The 13,249-nt window shown below is 43.8% G+C and overlaps 1 pseudogene; it reads left to right on the plus strand.

Moving 5' to 3' along the window:
* Positions 1 to 2,268: 2,268 nt before the first annotated feature.
* Positions 2,269 to 3,096, plus strand: LOC146177453 (uncharacterized; annotated as a pseudogene).
* Positions 3,097 to 13,249: the final 10,153 nt, after the last annotated feature.

A 13,249-nucleotide genomic window follows, 5' to 3' on the forward strand; every position in this document is an offset into this window, starting at 1 on the left:
AACCTCAACTTCTTATCGCAATATCTCAGCAATTATTCGATTTTTTGCTGCCGGATATGCGGCGACAGTGTCACCAAATGTAGTTTATTAGATTTTCATACCATCTTTGGCTGTCTTTAGTGTCCCTTTAAGTGACTTTCTGTCACATCGTTCGTTTCAAGTACGTCTTGGGACCACTTTGTCAAGAACCTTTCTGCAGGAGAATGGCGTGCCCCAAGGGTGCATTTTAAGCACCACACTTTTCGTTGTAAACATGAATACGATTAGTAAAGTAATACCAAATTTCATAATGTACTCACTGTATGTGGACGACCTTTAAAGAGCCTACACATCATGCAACATGTCCACATGTGAGAGACATATCCAATTAACAATAAATAAGCTAACAAAATTGGCCAGTGAAAATGGGTTTAAATTTTCTCCGCAGGAGACAGTGGCAGTTACGTTCTCGCTCAAACGAGGCATACAGCCCAATCCTACCTTACACCTAAATGAAATCAAATTTCCCGTAAACAATAACCACAAAATCTTAGGCATTACTTTTGACAAAAACTCACTTCGCTCCCCCACATACAAGCAGTAAAGAAGAAAGCCTCCAAATCCCTAAACATCCTGAAGGTCCTTTCACGTAAACATTGGGGATCTGATAGGGCATGCCTTTTGCATATATATCGCTCTGTTGTGCGCTCCAGCTTGGACTATGGAAGCATAGTTTATGGATCAGCTAGGCAATCATACTTTAAAAAATTAAACCCAGTGCATAACTTAGGCTTCCGCCTTGCTTGTGGTGCATACAGAATCTCTCCTGTGCCTAGCCTCTATGTGGAAACGAACAAGTCTTTATTGAAAGATAGACGAGCCTTACTTACATGCGCATATGTCCTAAGAATATTGTCACAAAAAAAAGCACCTGTGCTATTCAATAGTCACAACTTGCCCCTCCAGAGTCATTTTCACAAATAGACCTCAAGCAACGAGGCCATTGATAATGCGGTTCGAACAGATATGTTGCAAACTCCATATTCTGGACACATTACCAGATATAGCTCAAAACAGCAGCCCTCTACTGCCATGGTACAATAATCCCACAATCTGTGACCTCACTATCACACAGTTTCCAATGACTAAAGCCCCCCAAGAGCACATTATTCAGGAATTCCTTAAACTTCCGGAGGAATACAGAAGCTTCACAGAGTCTTCTACCGATGGATCGAAAACAGCTGTGTACACGGGAAGTGCAGTTGTGCCAGGAGATTCCGAGGAAATAATGACTTCCACACTGTGCATCTATTTTCACTGCTGAATCCCACGTCATTTCTGTTGCCATAGAGAAAATATTAAAAGAGAATGTTACAAACAGCATTATTTACAGACTCCCTAGCCGTTCTCAGAGCAGCCGCTCCGTTACTCGGAGACATAATGCACGATACAGCAACAGCCATTGCTCGAGGATATATCATAAAAGTCTGCTGGATCCCGAGTCAGGTGGGCATTAAAGGCAACGAGAGAGCAGACACATGTGCTGCGAAAGCCCGTGACAAGCAAATGAAGTGTATAAACATACCATATAAAGGCTGTGTGCAACTTGTACATCGCAAACAAAAAAAAATGGCAGTCTTCCTGGAATAATAAAGTGGATAACAAACTACACCTAGCAAAGCCCACTTTGAGAGAATGGATGTCGTGCCGGCACCAGGAACGCTTCATAGATGTAATACTATGCCGTCTCCGCATTGGACACGCACACCTGACACATAATTTTCTGCTGACAAAAAAAGGCAAACCTCAAGCGAAGAATGTGGAGAACTAACTATTAACCACGTTTTATTCTCATGCACAGGTCTCGAAACACTAAGGAAAAATATTTTTCCCCATTTTACAACCAACACATTCCTTTTCACCTAAAACTGATTTTAAGCGAGGATGGAATTGTAGATTTGTCGTGTGCTTTCAGTTTTTTAAGGGAAGCAAATGTTTTTCACAAACTGTAGAATAAATCTAGTGTGCATCAGTAAACAGAATAAAACTTCATGCTTTCCACATCAGTGCGTTAGCAGCTTATGCGCCATAAAAACCAACGCAGCCCGTTCCCTAAAAGGAGACTTTCTAAACAAACTAGTTTAAACACACCCGGTTTCCCCCATTTTTCACAAAACAAATTAACCTTGCTCTTAGCGCATGATAGCCTTAGTTGATTATGCGCCAAAAAACCCAACAAAACACAACATATCCGATTTCCCACATCTTGTCAAATGTGTGCGCAACATGATGAAGAAACAAGGTTTTAACACCCACAATGGACGGGTATGCTTTCAGAAACTGTCTGAATATTTGGCACATATTCATAAAAGTTTCCTCATTGTTATCATTTCTGATGCGATATTCACCATTTTAGACGCTCACTGGGAACACAATTCAGCAATGTGGAGGCTGGACAGTGGCAGTGTCACCTTGAAGGTTGCACCAAAGCTTATGAGGTCCCATATATTTCTTAATAGGTTTGAGAAGATGAGGATAGACATTGCTTTTGAAGTATTTAGCGCCCCTGTTAGTAATGCCTGGGCCTTCTACAAAGAGCAAATTGAGAACAGCTACCCAAACAGCGACCTGACAAAAATGTTTATTGGGCTTATGGCTGATCTTACTTACGCCATGACATCCAGATTCCCAGTGGAAGGCTTAAGGCAGGCTCAAATTCAATGACACATTTCTCTCAGTTGTCAACCAATCAATTTATGTGTAATCCGTAATGGCGTTTCAGACCTGGCAGCAGGAATGAGAAAACATTGGTTTAAATGCTGCACTCTCTGGATCGTTGGGAGGGCCGTGCAAAAAGGCTTGGATTTTTAAGCAGGAGCGCGTCAGTTTGCCTGCCTGTGACGCTCAGTTAAACAATAAGCCTACTCGACTACCTCAAGGGGAAAGTCGGATATAAGTACCCCATGACTGCGCACGTCAGCCAAGATTGCCTTGAACGGTGTTTCAGGATTGTGAGACAGCCAGGTAGGTTCAATGATCATCCGACTCCGGCCGAGTTCAATGTCATCATGAGGTATTACTAATCTTGCTGCTCTGCCATATTCAGTTTGTAACCTTGCATGCATATTTAAATTGTTTACACTTGGCTTCAAAGATGAGTTACTATTTGGTGCTAACTTCCAGGTGCCTCAGTTTCTATAGGCGATGCTGGATGGATGGATGGATGGAATATAGGAGCGTCCCCTTTGAAACGGGGTGGTGGCAGTAGCTATCATGCTCATGTTTCTCCCTATATCTTAATTGTTGATTTAGAATGGTTAACTAAACCATCTTCCATTTATTAAATTTTTATTCCTACATTACTAACATTATGTCACTTCTCAGCTTTTAAGCCACCAGTCTTCCAGTCGTTTTTTGCTAGTTTCCACCGCCGGTTTGTTCACCCGGCCACTGTTATCTCTAAACCCCAGAGCTTCAGGAACAGTGATTGCGGCTGCTTCAACTTCCGGATGAATACCATTACATTCGAGTATAATATGGTCAATTGTTTCACTGGAGTTACCACATACAGCACATGCGTCATCTCCATTGTTAAATTTCTTTTTGTAGCTGCGTGTTCTAAGGCATTCTGATCTAGCTTCAAAAAGCATGGTTCTTGAGTTATCAAAGAAATCTTCCTTCCTGATCTGAATTTTCCACTTTCGGTATAATTCCACACTCTGTTTCTTTTCCATCGAATTTATCCAATTTTTAACTTCTGTGGTTTTCACCTGTTGCTTAATGCTCTTTATTTCTCCGTCCTTGTGACTAGCATACTTACTAGTTAGTTTCCTAGTTCTTTTCCTCCATTGTGAGTCAACGCTTTTTAAGTACAGGTATTTAAATACTTTAGCTGCCCATCTGTTACTGTCCAATTTCCTCAGGCGTTCCTCATATAATATTTTACTCCGAGTCTCCCGTACATCGAAAGATGCCCAGCCCATATCTCCCTGTACCGCCTCATTTGTAGTTTTGCCGTGGGCACCTAGTACTAATCGTCCAACGGATCTCTGATTCATTTCTAATGTCGACTGTACCTCTGATTTCAGGCACAAAACGGCATTTCCGAAAGTAAGTCCGGGCACCATAATTCCTTTCCAAATACCCCTCAAAACCTCATACCTATTGTATCCCCAGAATGCCTTATGCTTCACTATCCCGGCATTCCTTCGCCCTTTGGCCTTAAGTATTGCTCATGCTTTCCAATGTATGCCAATCCTTCGTTTACCCATACCCAGGATATTTATATTCTGCTACTCTAGGTATTTCATGGCCTTGTATTTTAAGACCCTGATCAGTTGAGCCGTTGAAAATCATCAGACCCAACTTAACTGCGCTGAAACTGAAGCCTAGAGCGTCCCCTTCGTCTCCGCAATACTTAACTAGAGTTTGCAATTCTTCCAGACTCTCAGCTGGCAGCACAATATCGTCTGCATACATCAAACCGGGGAGGCGCTGCTCCACCGCCTTTCCACCTAATCTATATGACAGGTTAAAACCTAGGTTACTGTCTTGTATCCTCCGTTCCAGGTTTCTCATATAAAGCATGAACAGCACCGGTGATAGAGGACAGCCTTGTCTTAATCCTTTGCATACTTTGACATCCTCCGTACTTCTTATTCCTTCCCACGTAATTTGTACCTTGTTATCCCGGCATATTTCCTGTAGGCACTCTATTATCTCATAACCGATACCTTCTTTTAATATGTTCCACAGGAGTTCCCTGCTTACGCTGTCGTACGCCCCGTTTATGTCCAGGAAGGCCAAATACAAAGGTCTGTTTTCCACTCTAGATATTTCAATGCACGCTTTTTCCATATCAAAGAAAACTACGAGACAGTGCTGTTTATGTATGAAGGCTTGTCGGACTGTGTTTTCAAGCCGAACTAGATGATCCAGTGTTGAACAAGCTCTTTTGAAGCCGCACTGGTTGGCATCAAGGAGTTCACGAACTTCAAGAATGAATATTAACCTTGTATTGACTATGCTTTTGAATGGTTTGACAAGGCAGCTAGTTAGGGCTATTGGCCTGTAACTAGTAGGAGAGTTTGGCAGTTTTCCAGGCTTCAGGAATGGTACAATGACAGCCTTCTTCCAAGCATCAGGCATTTTGCCTGACACCCAGATTTTGTTAAAAAATTTCAGGATTGCTTCTACTGCAGGTTCGGACAGATGGGCTAGCATTTGATAGTGTATCTCATCGGGGCCTGGTGCAGTTTTCCTGCCATTAGTTAATACTCTATGGAGTTCTTGAACTGTAATTAAGTTATTCTAGGGCTCGTTGGTGTAACCATTTGTAGGAAGTCTCTTTTTCTGCTGTGTTTTTATACTTTAAGAAGGAGTCTGTGTAGTGTAGGGAACTAGAAACATGAGAGAAGTGTTCTCCCAATAGGTCAGCCTGCTCGAGTATACTTGTTTGTGCATCAGGGGGTGTAAGGAAAGGAACTGCAAAAGGAGAGACTTTGCCATCGAGTTTGCGGACTTGCTCCCACATTTTCTTTGCTGTGACGGAACTGTTTATTGAAAACATAACCTCGCTAAGATCTTTTTTCAGCATCACGTCGAATATTTCGAGCCTTAGCCCCTGTCTTTTTATATTTAATTAGATATTCCTGTGAGGGTATCGACGAAAAGTTCCTCAGGCTTTGTTTTGCTTCTTTTTGGCCTCTCTACATTCCTTTGTATACCATATCTTTTCATTCCTTCGTACTATTCCCGAAGTCTGGTGGATGGCTAAATGAGCAGCGGCAATGATACATTCTGTGAACTTTTCATTTTGCTCGTTGACCTCGAGGCTGTCCGAAAATTCTAAAGCGGCATGTTGTGGAAGAGTGCCCAGTCGGCTAAATACAGTTTCCAACGCTGTGGTTTAGTAAAGGTGATTAATGGTGACGATGTTAAACTGATAATGATGGGAAGATGATCGCTTCCATAATGGTTGTCAATAACATTCCATCTAAAATCAGTGAAAAGACTTGGTGAACAAAAGGACAAATCAATGCAACTCATTTTTCCAGTGCTTGAAGAACAGTAAGTGTGTTTGCCCGTGTTCAGGAGGGAAACATTGTTGTTGAGAATAAAATCTCCTAAAATCTGACCTCTTGCGTCCGTTTTTTCGCTTCCCCAAAAGGATGAACGAGCATTAAAATCGCCTACTAAAATATATGGCTCCGGTAGTTGCATTAAAATTGCTTGTAAATCATTACGTGTGATAGTGAAATGAGGTGCGATGTATAAAGAACATATTGTTATTGTTTTAAAATGCACCACGGTGACTGCAACAACAACTGAGGTTTTAAGGTTGATTCCTCGTGCCGCAACGCCACCTTGAACCAGGATAGCAGTGCCTCCAGAGAGTCTGCTTGAATTCTGTCTGTCACAACGGAAGACTTGATATTTTTAAGAAAGGTTTTGTTCTCTGGTCCGAGATTGGTCTCCCCGCAGGGGGCATCTGTTAAAGCAGATGTTTGCGTGTGCTGTGCGACACCACGGACCCCGAGCACCCACGCTTAGCCGTGCGTGGCATCGCCGTGTCTGGGGAAAAAGGGATCCTGGTGGTTGAGCCGATGCCGAGTGTTTTGGACCTTTAAGGCCCCTCGGCGGAGGCAACACATCACTTTGGCCCACGCTTCCCACAGACGGCACCTCCGGGCTGACCCACCCGGGGGAAATCGGCAGTCGCCTTTTCCTGTCCTCCCCTCCATCTTTCACTTTCCTATCCCCTCTCTTACAACTTTCCTGTCTTCTCTTACCTTTCTTCGTTTCTTCCTACTTCCAGGCGGCGAGGGTTAACCTTGTGTGGCTAACCACCCTGAGTTACGCCATATTGGGTTATAGTTACGGTGTACAGCTGGCGTGGGCAGGACTTGATTGCCAACTCCTGTCCCATCCCCTCGTTGGGCTCCATGGTGGGTGGCTGGCACCGCAGCCGAACAATATACTTTTTTTATGGCTTCCTCTTCTTCTTCAACTGATCGCCCTCCTTCGAAACGAGGGCGCACCGACCAAACTGCCCAGTTCTTTTTGAAAACGAAGAGCACCTTCCCACACTTTCATGTACTTCATAGTGAGCACTCAGAAAAGACAGCAAGACAAGCCTCACCGTTCATTGTTGCAAAGACACTGACTGAAGCTATAGGCAAGGGTTACAAAATCAAGAAGCTTGCAAATGGAGACCTGCTGTTGGAACTTTTATATCATCATCAGTATGAGAAACTCTCAGGAGTCAGCGCTTTTGGTGACATTCCTGTTGTGATTAGCCCACATCGTTCTTTGAATACTGTTCGCGGTGTTCTTTCTGACCAAGATTTAAAGTACATGACAGAGGAGGAGTTGCTGGAAGGGCTGAAAGAGCAACACGTGACAAATGTATACCGAATAAAAATAAGACGTGACAACAAAGAAATCGAGACTAAACACTTTGTCCTTACCTTTGCACTGAGCGTACTCCCCGAGTCTGTGGAGGTGGGGTACACAAAACTCAACCTGAGACCATACATTCCGAACCCACGACGTTGCTTTAACTGCCAGAAGTACGGTCACGGTGCTCAGAGCTGCCGAGGCCGACTCACTTGTGCAAAGTGTGCTGCACATGAGCACCAAACCGATTACTGTCAAGCTCAACCCCATCTCTGTGCAAACTGTCAGGGCAACCATCCTGCTTATTCGCGTAGCTGTCCGGTGTGGAAGACTGAAAAGGACATAATCACTCTAAAGGTAACAGAAAACATCACGTTCACCGAAGCACGCAAACGATATTCAATCCAACACCCTTCCTATTTCTCTGTGGCGCAGCAGGGCGCGGCACCACAGGAGTCTTCAGCACCTACCCAGGCAACGAAAAATGAGTCTGGGGTGGTGCCATCCGCGCCCCTGGTGGAAGTAGCTGGTGCTGCTCCACTACCCCCAAAACAGGCTGCGCTGACCCCCAGGTCAGCGGGCCCGAAGGCCTTGTCCCAAGGGGCAAGGCCTAAAACAAGTGCACCTGTGCCTTCTGCACGAACGTCCAACACATCTGAGGATGTGATGGACACATCTCCCTCCTCGCCGCCGCGTCAGCGGCGGCAAAGCTCTCTCGAGCGAAAACGAAGGGACAAATTCCCAATAACAGGTCCAAAGGACCCAACTGCCTAGGTTTTTAAACCATCCTCAACTAATATTTTACTATGGCATTTTTAGTTCACTGGAACTGTCGTGGACTTTTAAACAATTACACTGACATAACAGATATATTAGGTTCTTTTTCCCCAGTCGCATTGTGTCTCCAGGAGACAAACCTTGGACCACAGAATAAAAAAATCCTTAAAAAGCATCAAGTCTTTCGTTGCGATCGACAGAACCCAAGCAGACTCTCAGGCGGCACTGCTATTGTGGTCCAAGGTGGTTTTCCAACCCGAAAAATCGACCTTAAAACCACATACGAAGCAGTTGCAGTCACAGTGCTCCATTTTAAAGCCATAACAATATGCTCCATTTACATTGACCCTCATCTAACCGTTACACTTCATGACTTAGAAACTCTTTTAATACAACTACCAGAGCCATATCTTTTAGTTGGGGATTTTAATGCTCACTCCTATTTTTGGGGAAGCAGACAAACCGACGTCAGAGGTCAGGTTTTAGAAAGTTTTATTCTGTGCAACAATGTCTGTTTGTTAAATACGGGGAAACACACATACTGCTCTCCAAGCACTGGCAAATTCAGCTGCCTAGATTTGTCTTTTTGTTCACCAAGTGTTTTTACCGATTTTAAATGGGACGTCCTTGACAACCCCTATGGAAGCGATCATCTTCCAGTCATTATCAGCCTAGCATCATCACCATCAATCACCCTAACAAAACCACGGCGCTGGAAGCTAAATTTGGCCGACTGGGCGCTCTTCCGCGAGGAAGCTGCCCTAGAAGAAATCTTTTCGGACAGTTCTGATGTGGATAAATTAAATGAAACTTTCACAGCACGTATTATTGCCGCCGCTTACCTAGCCATTCCACGGACTTCCGGTGTGGTGCGACAAAATCGTAAAGCACGGTATACGCAAGAATGTAGAAAAGCAAAAAAGGAACAAAATAAAGCAGGGGGAATTTTACGCCGCTACCCAACACATGAAAACCTGATAAATTTCAAGAAGGCAAAATCTAAAGCTCGGTATATCCGCCGCACAGCTGAAAAGCAATCATGGCAGAGGTATGTATCTTCTATCAACAGCTCAGTTACATCCAAGGACATGTGGGAAAAAGTACACAAACTAGATGGAAAGTACTCCCCCTTCACAGTTCCATTTTTCACAACCTCTGGTGCACAAACCAGTATAGAAGAACAAGCAGACATATTGGGAGAATATTTTGCTGCAGTTTCAAGCTCTACGCACTATACACAATCTTTTTTAAAGTATGAATCAACAGTTGAAAAACAAAAACTCCCAATGACTGGTAGCATGAATGAACCTTTTAATGCTTTAATTACACTAGAAGAAATACATAGAGTACTGTCAGCTGGCAAACACACTGCACCAGGACCTGATGATGTGCACTACGAAATGTTAGCCCATTTATCAGAAACCTCTGTAGAAGCATTGTTAAAACTGTTTAACAAAATCTGGATATCCGGAAAAATTCCTGAGTCCTGGAAGAAGGCCATTGTAGTGCCACTTTTGAAGCCTGGAAAGTCTCCAAATTCTCCAGGTAGTTACAGGCCAATAGCCCTGACGAGCTGTCTTGCAAAGTGCTTTGAAAGTATTCTAAATATAAGATTGATGTTTGTCCTCGAATCCCAAAAACTGCTTGACACTCACCAGTGTGGCTTCAGGAAAACATGTTCCACTACTGACCACCTTGTCCGCCTCGAAAATACAGTTCGAGAAGCGTTACTACATAAGCAACACTGCCTTGCCGTCTTTTTTGACCTTGAAAAAGCCTACGACACCATATGGAGGTTTGGGATCCTGCGAGATTTGGGAGAGCTTGGAATTCGCGGCAGGATGCTAAAATGTCTAGCTGACTTTCTACATAATCGATCCTTCCAAGTACGTCTTGGTTCCGTACTTTCTAAAAACTTCACACAAGAAACTGGAGTGCCCCAAGGGTGCATTTTAAGTACCACGCTTTTCATAGTAAAAATGAACTCTATAGCTAAAGTAATACCGAAATCCATTATGTATTCAGTTTACGTAGACGATTTGCAAATTGCGTGCACATCATCAAACGTAACTACATGTGAGAGGCAGATTCAGCTAACTGTAAATAAGCTGGCATCATGGGCAGATAAAAATGGTTTCAAGTTTTCCACGCAAAAGTCTGTGGCTGTTCTCTTTTCTCTTAGACGAGGACTGCACACTGACCCCACCATCTACCTAAATGAAATCACACCAGCAGTAAAACACGAACACAAATTTCTAGGTTTAACATTTGATAGGAAGCTCTCTTTTCTTCCTCTCATAAACGTCCTGAAAAAGAAAGCTTCCAAATCTCTGAATATACTCAAAGTCCTCTCACGCAAACACTGGGGGTCTGACCGGACGTGCCTTTTACACATCTACCGCACAGTCATTCGCTCTTGCCTAGACTATGGCTGCATTGTATACGGATCAGCAAGACCTTCATATTTGAAGCGCTTGGACCCTGTACATAATTCAGGCTTGCGTCTTTCTACTGGTGCTTATAGGACATCACCTATCGCAAGCCTTTATGTAGACACCAACGAACCATCCCTAGAACTTAGAAGGACCATGCTCACATTTTCATATATCCTGAAAATACGCTCCCTACCAAAACATATATGCTACCCCATTGTCACTAAATGTGCCTCCAGAATATTGTCCAAAAATAGGCCTCAGTCAATCAAACCCTTGTTACTTCGATTTGAGGATAAATGCAAAGAATTAGGAATACTAAACGCCCTCCCCAATATTGCATCAAGGCAAAATTCACTGCCACCATGGTACAGCCTTCCTGTTGTGTGCGATTTCACACTAACTCAGTTTTCTAAACATAAAACACCACCTGAACACATCCTGCAAGAATTTCTAGCTCTTAAAGGAAAGTATGACAATTGCACACAATTTTACACGGATGGATCCAAGACAACAAAACACGTAGGAAGTGCAATAGTGCATGGAAAATGGGAAAAAACTGTGAGATTACCTCAGTGTGCAAGTATTTTTACAGCTCAATGTTATGCTCTGGCAGTGGCTGTAAGCAAAATAGTAAACGAGAACATTACAAACAGTATTATATACACACACTCCTTAAGTGTTCTCACAGCCCTTCACCACAAAAATGCAGTTGTACCACTACTCGGAGAAATCATACACAACATATCAGCAGCCTCTGCTCGAGGACATAAAATAACGTTTTGTTGGGTCCCGAGTCATGTCGGCATTGGAGGCAATGAGAGAGCAGACTTTTGCGCTGCCCAGGCCCATGGAAAACGAATAAAGAACATAGACATGCCATACAGAGACTGTATGATGCTGGTGCACAACAAGCTAAATGACGAATGGCAGTCATCATGGAGTAAGGAGGTAAATAATAAACTGCAGTTGGTGAAGCCCACTTTAGGGGAATGGAAATCATGTCGCAATCAAGAACGTTTTATAGAAGTGATTTTATGCCGTCTCCGCATTGGCCACACGCATATGACGCACAATTTTTTGTTGAGAAAAAAAAAAAACAAACCTTTGTGTGAAGAATGCGGACAGCAACTCACGATAAACCACGTTTTACTTTCGTGCACAAGATTTGAAATGCTAAGGAAAAAGTATTTTACTCGATTTTATGATGAACACATTCCTTTCCATCCAGCTTTGATTTTAGGTGAAAGCGGACTTGTCGATCTACCATGTGTTTTAGCTTTTTAAAGGAAGCAAATGTTTTACGGAAACTGTAGAATAAATAGTGTACGCCATTTACAACCTTGTGCTTGGCGCATGATAGCCTGAGCTGCTTATGCGCCATTAAACCCAACACAACACACAACACGAGATTGGTCTCCTGGAGACACAACGCAACCGGAGAAAATGAACTTAAAATGTCAGTTATATCAGTTTAGTTGTGTAAAAGCCCGCGACAGTTCAAGTGAACTAGAAATGCCATGGTGGCGGAATAGTTGGGGATAGGGTTCAAAATCTATGTTGTTGGGTCTTTGGACCCGTTATTGGGACTTTGTTCCTTCTTTTACGCTCAAGAGAGCTTTGCCGCCGCTGCTGTGGAGGCGAGGGGGGCGATGTGTCCATCACATCTTCAGATGTGCTGGACCTTCGTGCAGAAGGCACGGATACACTTGTTTTTGACCTCGCCCCTTGGGACAAGGCCTTTAGGCCTGCTGACCTGGGGGTCGGCATGATCTGTTTTGGGGGTAGTGGAGTAGCACTAGCTATATCCACAGGGGGCGCGGATGGCCCTGCACCACGGTCACTAGACGTGACCTCGGCAGATGCCGAGGTCTGCGATGGTGCTGCGCTCTGTTGCGTCATCACAGAGTAAGTTGGATTCTGCACCAACTAAAGCCGCTTTCTTGCCTCTCCGAAAGTAATATTCTCCGTGACTTCTAAGGTTAAAATCTTTTTCCTTTTTCCATGTAGGGCAAGATCGTGAGTAGGCTGGATGATTGCCTTCACAGTTTTCGCAAACGTTTGCTTCGGTGTGACTGTTGTCAGTGCCATGTTCGTTGGAGGCACATCTTGCGCAGGCGAGGCGGCCTCGGTAGCTCTGGGAGCTGTGGCCATATCTTTGGCATTTGTAGCAGCGGCGTGGGTTGGGAATGTACGGTCTGAGATTGAGGTTTTGGTAGCCTACTTCAACTGAGTCATGAAGGATGCTCAGTGCAAATGTTAGCACAATGTGTTTAGTTTGAATCTCGTTATTGTCTCTCCTAATTTTGATTCGATAGACATTGGTTACAATTTGGTCTCTTAGTCCTTCTAGTAATTCTTCCTCAGTCAGGTATTTGAGATCATTATCTGAAATGACTCCACGAACTGTATTGAGGGACCTTTGAGGGCTGATTGAGGCAGGGATGTCCCCGAACGACGTAACGGTTCTTAGCTTTTCACTCTGATTGCTATACAGCACTTCTAGGAGGAGGTCACCATTTGGTAGTTTCTTAATTTTGTAGCCCTGACCTATGGCACCTGTGAGCGTCTTTGTCACTTGGAATGGCGAAATCTGGCGGGCAGTTTTTCCTGGGTGTTCCGAGTGCACGACATAGAAGCGGGGAAAGCTGTTGACATGTTTC

The sequence above is a fragment of the Amblyomma maculatum genome, chromosome 10 (assembly GCF_055883805.1).
Source record: "Amblyomma maculatum isolate TAMU_Amacu chromosome 10, ASM5588380v1, whole genome shotgun sequence".
In the NCBI taxonomy this organism is placed as follows: Eukaryota; Metazoa; Arthropoda; class Arachnida; order Ixodida; family Ixodidae; genus Amblyomma; species Amblyomma maculatum.